This window comes from Vipera ursinii, assembly GCF_947247035.1.
Source record: "Vipera ursinii genome assembly, chromosome: 3".
NCBI classification, from domain to species: domain Eukaryota; kingdom Metazoa; phylum Chordata; class Lepidosauria; order Squamata; family Viperidae; genus Vipera; species Vipera ursinii.
Window position 1 is genome coordinate 8,377,679 of NC_139516.1, and position 15,789 is coordinate 8,393,467.

At 42.6% G+C, this 15,789-nt stretch overlaps 2 protein-coding genes and 1 long non-coding RNA gene across 3 annotated transcripts in view; 1 reads left to right on the forward strand and 2 right to left on the reverse strand.

The window, feature by feature from the left end:
* LOC310639352 (neurotensin receptor type 1-like) overlaps nucleotides 1–5,889 on the reverse strand; it is a gene marked incomplete at its 3' end in the record, with an annotated part of 90,158 nt that extends 84,269 nt beyond the window's left edge. Inside the window, exon 1 of the mRNA XM_083361011.1 lies at nucleotides 5,243–5,889. The remainder of the gene's footprint in view (nucleotides 1–5,242) is intronic.
* The window catches only part of LOC310639380, a 472,331-nt gene that overhangs the window by 413,572 nt on the left and 42,970 nt on the right, over nucleotides 1–15,789 (forward strand). The gene's annotated exons all lie outside the window — the stretch shown is intronic.
* Nucleotides 1–15,789, reverse strand: part of LOC310639325 (neurotensin receptor type 1-like) — a 118,201-nt gene that overhangs the window by 32,518 nt on the left and 69,894 nt on the right. The gene's annotated exons all lie outside the window — the stretch shown is intronic.

Here is a 15,789-nt window from a genome sequence, read left to right on the forward strand (position 1 = left end):
AGGAGACCCTATACCATTCCAGACAAGTGGCTGTCCAGTCTCTTCTTAAAAGCCTCCAGTGATGGAGCACCCACAACTTCTGGAGGGAAGCACTTCCACTGGTTAATTGTTCTAACTGTCAGGACGTTTCTCTTTAGTTCTAGGTTGCTTCTCTCCTTGATTAGTTTCCATCCGTTGCTTCTTGTCCTGCCTACAGGCGCTTTAGAGAATAGCTTGACTCCCTCTTCTTTGTGGCAGCCCCTGAAATATTGGAAGACTGCTATCATGTCCCCCCTTATCCTTCTTTTCATTAAACTAGGTAAAGGTAAAGGTTCCCCCACACATGCGTGCTAGTCGTTTCCAACTCTAGGGGCCGGTGCTCATCTACGTTTCAAAGCTGAAGAGCCAGTGCTTGTCTGAGGACGTCTCCGTGGTCATGTGGCCGGCATGACTAAACGCCAAAGGTGCACAGAACGCTGTTACCTGCCCACCGTAGTGGTCCCTATTTTTCTACTTGCATTTTTACGTGCTTTCGAACTGCTAGGTTGGCAGAAGCTGGGACGAGTAACAGGCGCTCACTCTGTTATGCGGCACTTGGGATTCGACCCACCAAACTGCCGACCTTCTGATCGACAGGCTCAGCGTCCTAACCCACTGAGCCACCGCGTCCCTTTCATTAAACTAGACATACCCAATTCCTGCAACCATTCCATGTTGAGAGTGTGCCAGATATCTCATTCTCTACATATAGGAAAGGCAGAAGTGAAGCAACATATACTAAGTGTAGTATAGGATCTCCTGCTTGAGCAGAGGGTTGGACTAAAAGACCTCCAAGGTTCCTTCCAACTCTATTATTCTGCGTAGGAAGTGGTGATAACTTTGTGGAAAGATGGCATGGGTGAAAGTGAAGGCAGAGATGAACCTGGTGGGAAATAACTTCGTTCTAAAACTAGGATGCACATTTTTTTTTATTTTGAGAGTTTGCTCATAGCCACCACCTCCATTAAGAAAAATGAAAACAAAGCAAAAATCTTGGAGTGTTCTTGGCTAGGATAAAGAAACGGGTGGGGCTAGAATTGAAAAAAACCTAAATAAAGTTCTTTTAATTGATATTTAATAAAATTAAATGGATGAAGTAATGGAGCCTAATTGTGCAATGGAGTTTCTGGAAGTACTTTAAAGCAGGGGTCCCTAACCTTGGCAACTTTAAGACTTGTGGACTTCAACTCCCAGAATTCCCCAGCCAGCAATGCTTAAACCATTCACCGTGGCTGGCTGGGGAATTCTGGGAATTAAGTACACAAGTTTTAAAGTTGCCAAGGTTGGGAACCTCTGCTTTAAAATATGCTCCCAGGTGTGAGACAACACATAATTGGGCCTCCTACGACATGGTAAGCTTGCCTGCATTATGATATTATATATGGACACCATCAGCTTCCTGAATTGTCCTTGGTTTAAGTCAGTGTTTCTCGACCTTGACAACTTGCAGATGAGTGGACCTCAGTTCCCAGAATTCCCAGCCAGCCATGGTGAATGCTTTAAGTCCATGAAGTTTAATTAAAATGAATTCATCTTTAGGTAAGACAGCTGATTGTGGGTGGTGGATCAATTTATGGATGAGTTAAAAAATACTTTTTTCCCCCTGGACACACTCCAGGAGTTGCTGGCATTAGAACTTGGAACGGTAATCTGTGTGGTTGAGTTGTGGGAAAAAAGAAGTTCTTTTCCTGACAGTGAAACTCTGTCAAGAATTAGTTTTATCCTGCCTAGATATTCAACATCTTATCCATCACACTCTAACCTCATTGATTCTATCATCTGTCTGTCTCTCTCCCATCATCCATCTGTCTGTCTGTATCTGTCTGTCTGTCTGTCTGTCTGTCTGTCTGTCTGTCTGTCTGTCTGTCTGTCTGTCTATCTATCTATCTATCTATCTATCTATCTATCTATCTATCTATCTATCTATCTATCTATCTATCTATCTATCTATCCATCGATTCACCATTCATTACCCATCCATTATCCCTCCATCCCTCCATCCACCTCTCTCTCTATCCATCCATTCACCATCCATCTATCCATCTATCATTTTCTTGGCAAAGGTTTTTCAGAAATGGTTTGCCATTGTCTCCTTTCTAGAGCTATTTATTTATTTATTTAGCGTATGGCTGGTCACACACAATATTAAAAACATTTCATATTTACAAGTTAAAACAATTAAAAAGAAGCAGTAATAAAACCTAAGAGGAAAACAGAAATAACATTTCAGAGTTTAATGTCGAGTTTGGAAATCCAGTCAGTAGCTACCGTTGTTACGCAGAGGAAGTCCTTAAAATCTCCTGGGTATCTTCTATTAGTGCATTCCCTCACTATATGTTGGATAGTCTGTCGGGGAGCCCTGCAATCACATTGTGCTGAAGGTGTCTTCCCCCATTTATACAAAGAATCAGCACACACACCATGAGTCGTTCTAATTCTATTGTATGTCACCCATATGTGTCGGGGTAAGTTGAACCCTGGAGGTATATTATTAGGATTAATATGCTTGAAAATATCTTGGGAGGTATAGCTATTCCATACTTCCATCCATTTCTAGAGCTGTGAGAGAGGAACTGGCCCAAGCTCACCCAGATGGCTTTGTAACTAAAGCAAGACTGGAAATCATGAAGATCTGATCTCCAGCCTAGTGCCTTAACCACTACACCACACTTGCTCTCTGGAAGTAATAAGCCAGCTGCAGAAAGTTGGATCCTCATGTCGTGCACCTTGATTGAAGAACAGGAACTGAGAAGGCCCCAAGAAACCTTTTCTCTTAGTCCCTGGAATCTCGGAAGCTTGCTTCTCTATTAATGGAAGCCAGAAGTTTTAAGAAAGTTGAGGAGAGCAATAGCATATTTGTACTTCCCTTCACTCTCCAGCAACAATAATTGAATCTCCCTGTGTGAGGTATTACAGACATCCATTTGCTGTCTAGAAATTGATTACGTTCCTTCCATGTGTAGCTCCAATACCTGCCCATATCTGTTCATTCTTAGTTGCAGACATGCCATATCTTGTAGTTTTTCTGTTTTTAAAAGAATAGTTAAGGTATTAACCAATTTCATATAGGGTTAGCTCCACTGCTCTGTGAAGGAATTTAAAGCCACAGCAGAGTCGTATTTTCTGGAAAGGAAAAAACAACAACACACCACCCTATATTTCCCCATTTGTGCTGTATAATCATTTGTTTAGTGACCTTTCAAAGTTGCAGTGCCACTGAAAAAAATGATTTATAACCGTTTCTCACACTCAATGACCATTGGAGCATTACTCTGGTCACATGATCAAAATCTGGACACTTTGCAACTAGTTCACATTCAGTGTCCCAGGGTCATGTGGTCCCCTTTTGTGACCTTCCGACATGCAAAGTCAACGGGGAAGCCAGGTTCACTTTACAACCATGTTACATGATTAATATTAATATTAAAAGATTAAGATTACCTTTACTGTCATTTTCCTGTATGTACAGTGTCACACAATGTCACAAAATGAAATTCTGATGCATCACTCTTGAAAGAAGTAACGCCACCCACCAAACAATGTGACCATCCCAAGGATAACAATAATAATATAATAACAGCAGCTGTCTCCAAAAATGCCAAGTTATACAAAAATGACACCCAAAAAGTCATTAATTGGTTCCAGGAGTGCGACAAGTACTAAAAAGGAGAAGTCCCAAACAAACCATGTGACCCTTCGTTTCAGCCAGGATTAACTATCTGCCTGTGCTTTTTCTTATGTCAGTGACCTTCCCAGCATGGTAGACTTCCTGGCCACCCTTTGTGGCTATCCCTCTCCTTTTGCAGCGACCTTCCCAACATGGCTGACTTCCTGCCCACCACCTGCGGCTGTCTCCCTCCTTTTGCAGTGACCTTCCCAACATGGCTGACTTCCTGCCCACCACCTGTGGCTGTCGCCCTCCTTTTGCAGCGACCTTCCCAACATGGCTGACTTCCTGCCCACCACCTGTGGCTGTCGCCCTCCTTTTGCAGCGACCTTCCCAACATGGCTGACTTCCTGCCCACCACCTGCGGCTGTCTCCCTCCTTTTGTAGTGACCTTCCCAACATTGCTGACTTTCTGCTCACCTTCTGTAGCTGTCCCCCTCCTTTTGCAGTGACTTTCCCAACATGGCCGACTTCCTGTCCACCTTCTATGGCTATCCCCCTTCTTTTACAGTGACCTTCCCAAGATGGCCAAACTCCTTTCCATTCTCCACACCCTTCCTTTTGCAGCACATCGAATACTAAACAAACACCGAGTACTGGGACAACATTTTCATGTCAAAATGCATTGAGTACCAAATTTAACGAGGTTTGAAGGAGTTGAGTACTGAGGTACCGCTCTCTGTGTGTGCATCTGTATATTAATCACAATCCATTTTGAATACATACATACTAACTTAATAACAGCAGTGATTCACTTAACAACCGTGACCAGAAAGGTCATAGAATGGGCAAAGCTCCCTTAACAAATGTCTCGCTCAACTGTGATCGTAAGTTGAGGAACACCTGTATTGGTTTACGCTTTCTAGTTTGATTACAAGCACACCTGTTTGGCTTGCATACACCTGCATGAAACTGATTTGGAAACGCAGGAGCAATCAATGCCGGAGAAGAAGTAATGTCGTTTCTAAACGTGGGGAAGAATTGCCTTCAAAAATTGGTAAAAGAAAGGCAAAGATTAGAATTCCAGTAGGACTTTGACAGCTTCTCTTCCCCGCCAACCCCTCACATTAGAAAATGCAGACATGCTTCAAAAGAAGGAAGACTTTTATCGCTTCTAAAACTGATAATTGAATGTTCTGTCTTTGGGAATCTCATGTGTACAGGAGGAGATAAAGCTTTCATTTTTATTACAAGATGATTAAACGGGCTGCTTATTATGTCCAGTGTATCAGATCAGGCTTTTATAGAGGAAGAATTATAAATGCCCCCCAGGGGGGCATTTGCCCAGGTTCGCCTGGTGCGCCAGTTGCACCCCTATCTGGACCAAGATGCCTTACGTACGGTCACTCACGCACTCGTTACCTCCCGTATAGACTACTGCAATGCTCTCTACATGGGGCTGCCCTTGAAGACCACCTGGAGGCTCCAGCTGGTGCAGAATGCGGCCACACAGGTAGTGATGGGAGTATCCCGATAGTCCCATATTACACCCCTCCTGCGTGAGCTGCATTGGTTACCGGTTGTCCTCCGGGTGAGATTTAAGGTGCTGGTACTTACCTTTAAAGCCTTACATGGCCTAGGCCCAGGATATTTGCAGGACCGCCTGCTGCCGGGAACGACTTCCCATCGCCCAGTGCACTCACACAGAGAGGGCCTGCTCAGGGTGCCATCGGCTAGACAATGTCAGCTGGCGACCCCCAGGGGGAGGGCCTTCTCTGTGGGAGCGCCAGCCCTGTGGAACCAACTTCTCCTTGAGCTTCGGATGGCCCCGGATCTCCAGTCCTTTCGCCGCGGCCTTAAAACATTCCTTTTCCATCAGGCTGACCTGGACTGACGATAGGGATTTTTAAAATGTTTTTAAATTTTATTTTGTTAATTTTAATTATTTTATTTGGGCTGTTATTTTAATTCTTTTTAACTTTTGCATTGCTGTATTTTTATTGTTGTTAGCCACCCTGAGTCCTTCGGGAGATAGGGCGGCATACAAGTCCCAAAAATAAAATAAAAATAAAATAAAATTTTCTTTCTTCTCTATCCCCCAAAGTTTTGGAAAGTTCACAGCCAGAAAGACCATAGGCCTGGAATTGTAGTGAATGGCGAGAATAACCTCGGGAGACAGAAGATAAAATAAGAGACATCACAGCCCACAGAAGGAATGGGAATAGAAAAAAATGTCTCAGAAGTAGGCCTTCCTAATACTCTGGTCCTTCCCTAGTTCTGTGGAAAGTAAAGAGAGACAGAAGAATGGAAAAGGGCTTTCAGACCTGCAAGATTCTGTTAACTGCAATTTTATAATAAAGGTAGTTAAGTAGTGATTGTTGAAAGTTACAACGGCACTGAAGAAATTGACTTATGACCATTTTTCATACTTATAGTCAGTGGTGGGATTGAGCAGGTTTGCACCACTTTGGCAGAATCGGGAGATAATTTTTTGTTCCCAGGCCCAGAATGGACTCCTGGAAGCAGCATCCATACAGAGAACCGGTTGTTCACATATTTGAATCCTACCACTGCTTACAAATGTTGCAGCATCCCCATGGTTTATTGTTCAAAACTTGGAAGCTTGGCAATTGTTTCATATTTATGAGGGTTGCAGTGTTCTGAGGTGATAATCTTTTATGATCTTCTGTCAAGCGAAGTCCAAGGGGAAGCCAGATTCAACCGTGCTACTAACTTAACAACTGAAGTGATTCACTTAAGAATTGTGACGAGAAAGGTCATAAAATGGGGCAAAATTCCCTTAACAACTGTCTTGCTCAGCAGCAGAAATTTTGGATGCATTTGCCGTCGTATATTGAGGACTACCTCAAAAGGCTGATCTGCATAGGCAATTGAGCTTTGGGAATGGTTTGGAAAGTGGACTATAGCAATAGCACTTAGACTTATATGCTGCTTCACAGTGCTTTAAAGCCCTCTCTAAGCGGTTTACACAGTCAGCATATTACCCCCAATAATCTGGATTCTCATTTTACCAACCTCGGAAGGATGGAAAGTTGAGTCAACCTTGAGCCGATCAGGATCAAACTCCTGATTGTGGGCAGAGTTAGCCTGCAATACTACACTTTAACCACTGCACCACCGTGACTCTTATTAGCCACTGAATTAGTGGTTAAGGCACCAGGCTAGAAGTCAGGAGATGGTGAGTTCTAGTCCCTAGGAATGAAATCCAGCTGGGTGACCTTGGGTCAATCAACAGGAGATGGTGAATACTAGTCCTGCCTTAGGCATGAAGGCTGCTGGGAGATTCTGGGCCAATCACCAGGAGACTGTGAGTTCTAGTCTCAGTTTGGCATAAAAGCTGGGTGGGTGACTTTGGGCCAGTCATTCTCTCTCAGCCCAACCCATCTCACGGTTGTTATTGTGTGGGAAAATAGAAAGAAAATAGTAGTATTGTCTGTGTTCACCACCTTGGGTTACTTATAAAAATAATAAAGGCAGGATGTGAACAAATTAAATAAATAAAACTATCACCAAGTGTCTCCACCTCCCCAACCAAGAAAGACACATTGAAGTTCTTCTAAGCAACTTCCTTTCTTGTTCCTCGCCTACAGACATAAATCTTCCCAAACTAACACAAACTCCTTGCACCATTAAACATCTGCTCTGAGAAATCCTAGGATGGAGTTGTCTTAACTCTCTTTCTCCCTCTCACACTGTCTAAACTTCTGTTGTCTCTTGGTCCTCCGGAATACACCCCCTCCCTTCTGGGAATCCAGACTACATTCCACCCCACCAAGAGGAATATGAAAGAAATTCTCAAGCTCCCTGGGAGTAAGTAAGGTGGAAAAACAGAAGCCCCTTTTGCAGAAGAAGAAGTGAACGTCAGGAAAAATGGGAAAGATCCATTTCCGGATGATGCTTCCCCATAATGTAAAATGCCGCCATGTTTCATGTTCTGCTGGTACCACTGTGCCACCACAGCTATGTATGTGGTTCATTGAAGAACTAGAAAGGTTACAGCATAATTATCCTTACGCAGCAATATAGAAAGATAATATGACTAAAGACAGCAGATTCTGTCTTGGTGCTGTTATGCTTTTATTATTTTTTATGATTTATGGTTTTTTTTATTTGGGATTACAGTATTTATTTGTTTGCTAGATGTAAAGGCTGCTCAATTACATCTACCTCTGGGCCCTTAGGTAATAAAAAGACAGGACAATGAAAAAGAGAAATGGATTGTATGTGCCCAGGCAAAATGTATAAAACAACATTAAAATTTTAAAAAGTCTCTGAAAGGCTTACTGCCCCAACACCTGAGAGAATATTCAGATTTTAAGCCTTCTTTGAAGCAGCATCAGGACTGGAGCTATTCATGGGGAAATTTGTTCCATTTATATGTGCGCCACTCAGAACCCATGATTGGGTTGTCATGTAATGACATACAGGCAGTCCTTCATTAGTGACTGATTTGTTTAACAACTGTTCCCAGTTGCCACAGTGGTGAAAATGTAATTTTGCGACTAATCCTCACATTTAAAGCCTTTGCAGATATGTAAAGCAAAGGAAGATCGTAAGGATTTAGACTGCAAGCACGGCCACAGTTTTATTTAGCGACTGCTTTGCTTAATGACTAAGCTTCTAATGACAAGGCCTCAGTTGTGCTTGCCAAATGAGGACTGCCTGTAAAAGAAATAGATCTTGGCTCTACTAAATATAATGGTCTCGGTCTCATCTGCTTTAGCAGGGGTCTTCAAATGTGGCCCTTTTATGACTTGTGGACTTCAACTCCCAGAATTCCTCAGCCAGCGTGCATGCTGGTTGAGGAATTCTGGGAGTTGAAGTCCACAAGTCATAAAAGGGCCACGTTTGAAGACCCCTCTTCTATAGGGACAGCTCAAGTGAGAATTCTCCTCTTTAATTACCCAATATTAATAAACTTATTCTTGCTTTACAGATCTTTCCATCCAAGGATTAGTAGAGGAGATGTATTGATTCAAATTGATCTCCTCTGACTAAAGATTGACTCTGGGATATGCAGATGGTGAATTCTGCTTGTTTTTCTCTACATTGGGGTATCCAACCATGGCAACTTTAAGGATCCTTCCATCCTCCACCATCCTTCCATCCTCCACTGTTCAGTCAAAACTTGGATGAGAAGCGAAATGACTTCAAGGAAAAACAAAGTCCAGTTGCCTTTTGAAAAAGCACATTTTGGGAAAAAATTATGAGCTGGATGACTGAGAATCTCCATAGACATTTAAGACTTGTGGAGTTTAATTCCAAGAACTCCTCAACCAGAATTCCTTGGGAATTGAAGCCCACAAGTCGCCAAGGTTGCTCTACAACCATCAGATAAATTGTGTTTTACTTTCGTATCCTCTTAATCATCTCTTAAATCCAAATTAAGCATTTGGCTTAATGAAGGTTATTTATGGAGTCATAACAGTATGCCTCTGAGAGTAGGAAAGATCACAGGATGATAAACACTGCCGAGCTTGTCATAAAAGGTGCCATCTCCTAGCCAACCCTGCACGTATCAGAATCGACCCTGGTTAGTGCTTGAGAATTCCACAGGATTTATCTGGGAATTCCAGGGCTGGAAGGTTGAAAAAAACAGCAACCCTCCTTGAAGGCATCAGTAGCAAATTATTTCTGCAATAATTTCTGCAATTAGAATAGAATAGTATAGTGTAGAGTAGTGTACTGTAGAGTAGAGTAGAGTAGAGTAGAACAGAACAGAACAAAAACAGAATAGAATAGAATAGAATAGAATAGAATAGAATAGAATAGAATAGAATAGAATAGAATAGAATAGAATAGAATAGAATAGAATAGAATAGAATAATAAAATGAATGGAATGGAATGGAACGGAACGGAACGGAACGAAACAGAACAGAACAGAACAGAATAGAATAGAATAGAATAGAATAGAATAGAATAGAATAGAATAGAATAGAATAGAATAGAATAGAATAGAACAGAATAGAATAGAATAGAATAGAATAGAATAGAATAGAGCTGGAAAGAACCTTGGAGGTCTTCTAGTCCAGCCCCTTACTCAAACAGGAGATCTTTATACCATCTCAGTCAGATAATTGTCCAGTCTTTTTTTAAAAACTTCCAGTGATGGAGCGCCCGTCATTTCTGGAGGCCAGCTGTTCCACCGGTTGATTGTCCTCACTGTCAGGAAGTTTCTCCTTAATTCCAGGCTGCTTCTCTCCTTGACCAGTTTCCAACCGTTGTTTCTCATCCTTCTCTCTGGTGCTCTGGTGAACAACCTGCCCCCTCTGCCTTGTGGCAGCCCCTCAGATACTGGAATATTTCTATCATATCTCCCCTATTTCTTCTTTTCTTTAGACTAGCCAAACCCAAGTCCCGCAGCCATTCTTCATACGTTTTGGTCTCCAGGCCTTGGATCATCTTAGTTGCTCTTCTCTGAATTTTTCCCAGTCTCTCAACATCTTTTTTTGCGATAGGGTGACCAAAATTGGCTGCAGTATTCCAGGTGTGGTCTTCCTAGGGCTTTATAAAGTGATACTAATTCTTCAAATAATTATTTCTACAACCCCTGACATGGATGCAATCACCAGGGGGTCAAACTTCACTTGAGGCATCTCCATTTCCTGTATAGTACTATAGGTAGTCCTCGACTTACGACCACAATTGGGACCAGAACCTCCGTTGCTAAGCAGGATGGTTGTTAAGGGAGCCACTTTTGCTTTTTTGAGCTTTTATACCATGGTTGCTAAGCAAATCACAGTGGTTGTGAAGTAAACCATGTGGTTGTGAAGCGAATTCGGCTTCCCCCATTGATTTTGCTTGTTGGAAGCCAGTGAGATGGTCGTCAATGGCAATCACATGACTCTGTGACCCTGGTACTTTCATAAATACATGCTGGCTGCCGTGCATCCAAATTTGGATCATGTAACTGTGAGGATACTGTAATGTATTGAGATTTTACTTAAACTGTTTCACGTTTCTGTTTGAATGCTGCTTAAGGTTGCTCAATTGGTGTGTCTGTGTAACGGTCACTGACTTGCCAGACTTGCTGTCTCCAAGAAGATCATTGGATGATTTGGGGTGGGAACTGGTTCCTTTAAACCAGGGGTAGGCAACCTCGGCTCTTTTATGACTCATGGACTTCAACTCCCAGAATTCCTGAGTCAGATGACTCAGGAATTCTGGGAGTTGAAGTCCATGAGTCATAAAAGAGCCGAGGTTGCCTACCCCTGCTTTAAACCTATTGGCCTCCACCTAGTGGCCAACCGTATAAGTAGCTGCGCAGAAGTCTCTGATTCATTTCTGTTCCTGTTTGCCTCAATAAAGCAATGTTCCTGTTTGCAACCTCTCGTCTCGCTTACCGCCTCCAAAGAACTCACTACACAATAGATACAGCAAAGGCCCTACAGTTTTAATGGTTCTAACCAGTGGTGAGATTCAGCCAGTTCGCACCAGTTCGGCAGAACCAGTAGATAATTTTTTGTTGCCCAGGCCCAGAACAGACTTCCACGCACAGAACTGGTTGTTCACCTACTTGAATCCCACTACTGGTTCTAATGCACCACCAGGCAAGACAAGAAGCAACAGATGGAGACTAACCAAGGAGAGAAGCAACCTAGAAGTAAGGATAAACTTCCTGATGGTGAAAACGATCAACCAGTGGAATCAAATAATCAACCAGTGGAATCAAACAATCAACCAGTGGAACAGCTTGTCTTCAAAATTTGTGGTTGCCCCATCACTGGGGACTTTCAAAAAGACACTGGTCAACCATTTGTCTGAAATGGTACAGGGCAGTGATAGTGAACCTTTTAGAGACAGAGTGCCCAAAAACCGCCTCCACCCCCACATGCTCTGCCCCTACCCCACCCCCTGTCCCGTCTGCCTACAGGGCCACCCTCCGCCTCCACAGCCTGCTGCAGATGGCCCAGATGGCCCAGCAGCGCCATGGCAACCACACCCTCTGTCCACACCCTGCAGCATCATCTGTGTGCAACGGGGCATGAGGGCAGAATCTTGTCCCCGCTTCCCAGCTGCCATGTCCTTGGCTATGCTGCTCTGCGTGGGCTACACTCGGGGGGCGACTCTCCTAGGGGGGCTGCTGGTGAGGAGGCCACGTGGGGAGGCGGGGCTGAGGTGACAGTGTGCATTCCCACAGAGAAGGGTCTGAGTGTCCCCTCTGGCATGTGTGCCATAGGTTCTCCACCACTGGTATAGGGTTTCCTGCCTGAGCAAGGGGGTTGGACTAGAAGACCTCCAAGGTCCATTCCAACTCTGATATTCTAAGTCCAAGGACCAGTCACAAGTCACATTTTTCAGTGCTATTGTAACTTGGAACAGTTGCTAAATGAATGGTTGTAAGTCAAGGGCTGCCTGTACTAAGCATTAACAAACCAGCATCAGTCCTTATTCCTTTCAAACTGCAAATAGTGTAGATACTATCGTTAAGTATACCACTGCTTATTCAATATGATTGCTTATCATGTTGCATGATGATAAGCTTATAGTTAATGTCCCATTCTTAGATTTGAATGCAGTTGACATGTGCCAACAGCAGGGTATATTAGGATGTTTACATTCTGTTGTTGTTAGCTGCGAAGTCGTGTCCGACCCATCGCAACCCTACGGACAATGTTCCTCCAGGCCTTCCTGTCCTCTACCATCTTCTGGAGTTCATTTAAATGCCTACTGCTTCAGTGACTTCATCCAGCCACCTCATTCTCTGTCGTCCCCTTCTTCTATTGCCTTCAACCTTTCCCAGCATTAGGCTCTTCTCCAGTGAGTCCTTCCTTCTCATTAGGTGGCCAAAGTATTTGAGTTTCAACTTCAGGATCTGGCCTTCTAAAGAGCAGTCAGGGTTGATCTCCTCTAGGACTGACCGGTTTGATCGCCTTGCAGTCCAAGGGACTCACAGGAGTCTTCTCCAGCACCATAGTTCAAAGGCCTCAATTCTTTGGCGCTCAGCCTTTTTTATGGTCCAACTTTCACTGCCATACATTGCAACTGAGAAGACCATAGCCTTGACTATACACACTTTTGTTGACAGGGTGATGTCTCTGCTTTTTAGTGTGCTGTTTACATTCTACCTAACATGAAACCATCCCTCCACTGACACAGCATGGTGCAAAGCAGCGATTCTGAACCTCAACAGCTATAAGGTGGGTGGACTTCAACTCCCAGAGTTCCTCAGCCAGCATGGTTGGTTGTGGAATTCTGGGCGTTGAAGTCCACCCATTTTAAAGTTGCTAAGTTTGAAAAATATTGTACTAAGACATTTCCTCCCAAGGGATGTTTCCATCATTCTTATAGCATGCAAGCCAATACTGTACCATCCCAATGCAACCATATACATTTTAAGGCAATTATATTTCATATCGATACTCCAAGGACCCCACCAAAAACCAGAGAAAAATCAATTCAAGTTCTAACAGGAAATGAATGCATTTAAACATTGCCCAATCAACCAGTGGCATCTGTACCTTGGTAACATCTGTCTCAATAAAACACAAATTGACTTTGTAATGCAATACTCCCAACCTCATTTCCCTGACAAATGACTTTCTGAAATTTTGCATTATTGGATCATTTTCCAATCTAATTAATTTCCCTGTTGGAGTATTGTTTGCTGAGATGCTTTGCAATGCTCTGAGTGGATTTATTGCTCTTGCTCTGCAATTGATGTTCTTTCATTAAACAGATTAAGCAGGTGGATAAACAAGTAAGGGTTTCTTTTCCTTTCTAATTGGGCACACGGGACTGAATGAAGAAAATGCTCTCTAGTGATCCCCAAAAGCTACAAACAAAGAATGGACAAGCCCAATCCACCCACAGTCCTCAATGCATTTGCAATGGTGCAACTGCGATTAGCAAAGCTGATCTCCCTTTTCGGCTTGCAACAGTTTGGAAACTGAATTTGGAACAGACACAGTCATAATTTTTATAGATTTGTCTGCAGCATTCTAGGAAACATGCAGCCAACATGTACAGTACATGTAGTTCTTGCTTAAGGACCACAACTGGGACTGGCAATTTCCTTGCTAAGTGATGCAGGCATTAAACAAAACAACACATGATTGTGATGGACTTACGATCTCGCTTTCCCCTCAGTTGCTAAATGAGACATTATGTGACCATGGCATTGACAGAAGCCAATTACAAAGCACCTGAACAGTGAGCAGGTGACCCCAGGATGCTGCGATAGTCATAAATGCGAGGATCAGCCATTAAGGTTTTTTTTCCAGCACCGTCATAACTTCAAATGGTCATTAAACAGGGAAGTTGTTAGCTCACTGTTGACTACACATTTCCTGCAGATAACTGCAGGTTTAAATTTCTCCTTTGTAATGTGCTGGCAACTACATAATTCAACAATAGTACATAGATTTTACAGGTAGTCTTCGATTTACGACTGTGGTAGAAGCTGTCCATTATGGTCAGAAGTCTAATAATCATAAAACAGGCCAGTTATTTTGTGACTTTATTTGCAGTGTCCGTTAAGCAAATGCAGAGGGTAGTAAAGGGACCAAAGGCTTGCTCTGGGTGCAGTTTGCTGAAAATTGGAAGCAACTGCTGGTTTGGGGCAAAATTGTCATAAAACAGGGTCATGTGATTGCAGGATGCTGCAAATAGCTGTAAATGAAGCTGTGTTGCTGGTAGCCAAAGAGCGGGGGGGGGGGTGTCATGTGGGGTGGGAGTGACTGTTGGAACTTCAGATTTGGCTCGTAAGTCCCCTTTTTTGGGTTATTGTGACTTTGACTGGTTGCTAAGCAGACTGAGCCCAAAGTTTCTGTGGATGTTGTGAGTTTTGCCCCGTTTTGCGACCTTTCTTGCCGCAGTTGTTAAGTGAATCGCTGCAGTTGGTAAGTGAGTAACACGGTTGTTAAGTGAATCTGGCTGCTCCCAATGTCTTTGCTTGTCAGAAGGTCACAAAAAGTGAGCACATGAGCCCAGAACACTGCAACCGTCGTAAGTATGAACCAGTTGCCAAGCCCCCATTTTGATCACGTAACCATGGGGATGTTGCCATGGTCTTAAATGTGAAAAACCATAATAAGTCACTTTTTCCAGTCCTGTTGTAACTTCAAACAGTTACTGAACTTCTAGCGATGGAGCATTCACAACTTCTGGAGTCAAGCTGTTCCACCGATCCATTATTCTCACTGACAGGAAATTTCTCCTCAGTTTTAGGTTGGATCTGTCTTTAATAATCTTCCACCTGTTACTTTTTGTCTTTCCTTCAGGTGCTTTGGAGAATAGGTTGACTCCTTCTTTTCTATACATATACATATGCATATACATATATTGTAGATATACATATGCATACTGTGTCAAATGTTAACTATTTAGATTACCTTGCTAGGCCCAAACATGGGGTAAATCTTTATTTCCTGTTTTCAGCCTATCTTGAAGGCCATCGAACAGGCTGTAGTCACACCGGACAGTTCATATATTTGTTCTTTGTTAGTAATTTACACATATGCATACTCTGTATATATGAGGCACTAAGCTTTTAGAGATGCATGAGTTATCCTAAGATTTGAATAAAAGAAACCAGGGTATCCATGTGCAGCCTAAACTCTTAAGTTCCAATTTTTGATCTTAAAAAAAAAATAAAAAATAAAAATCAGTCTCTTTCCATTGCTAGCTCTCATACATATTAATAACTATAATTGTTCCAGCTAATGGATAGTTCAGTAATTGCCGCGTTTCAATTTAAGATGTGAAGGAAAAGAAACTTCATATTAATGCTTGCTCTGACGTGTAGCAATGATTTTTAATGGGATGTTCATATAAACAGGTTTTAACTGACACAATCAGATTCCTGTACTTTTCAAGCTTGAAGCTCAGATGGTTTGGAACTCTTTCTGACCTGTTCTAGTTCTGTAGACTGAAATGAAATTGCCCCTTTTTCTTGAGCAATTGAATATTTATAAATACACCACCATGCCTTTAAAAGCGCTGAACTCAATCTGTTTTAGCCTTCATCAGTGCACAACCATGATATTACTTCCTTTCATAATGATCACAGCTAGTCACTAACACCTCAGCTGGAACCAAATAATGTCCTAGAGGTAGAAAGAAGAGCCTATTAGACTGGTGTGTGGAACTTAAGCTCCTTTTTTTTAAAAAAAATCATTTAAGTTTGAGCTCACTGACTAGC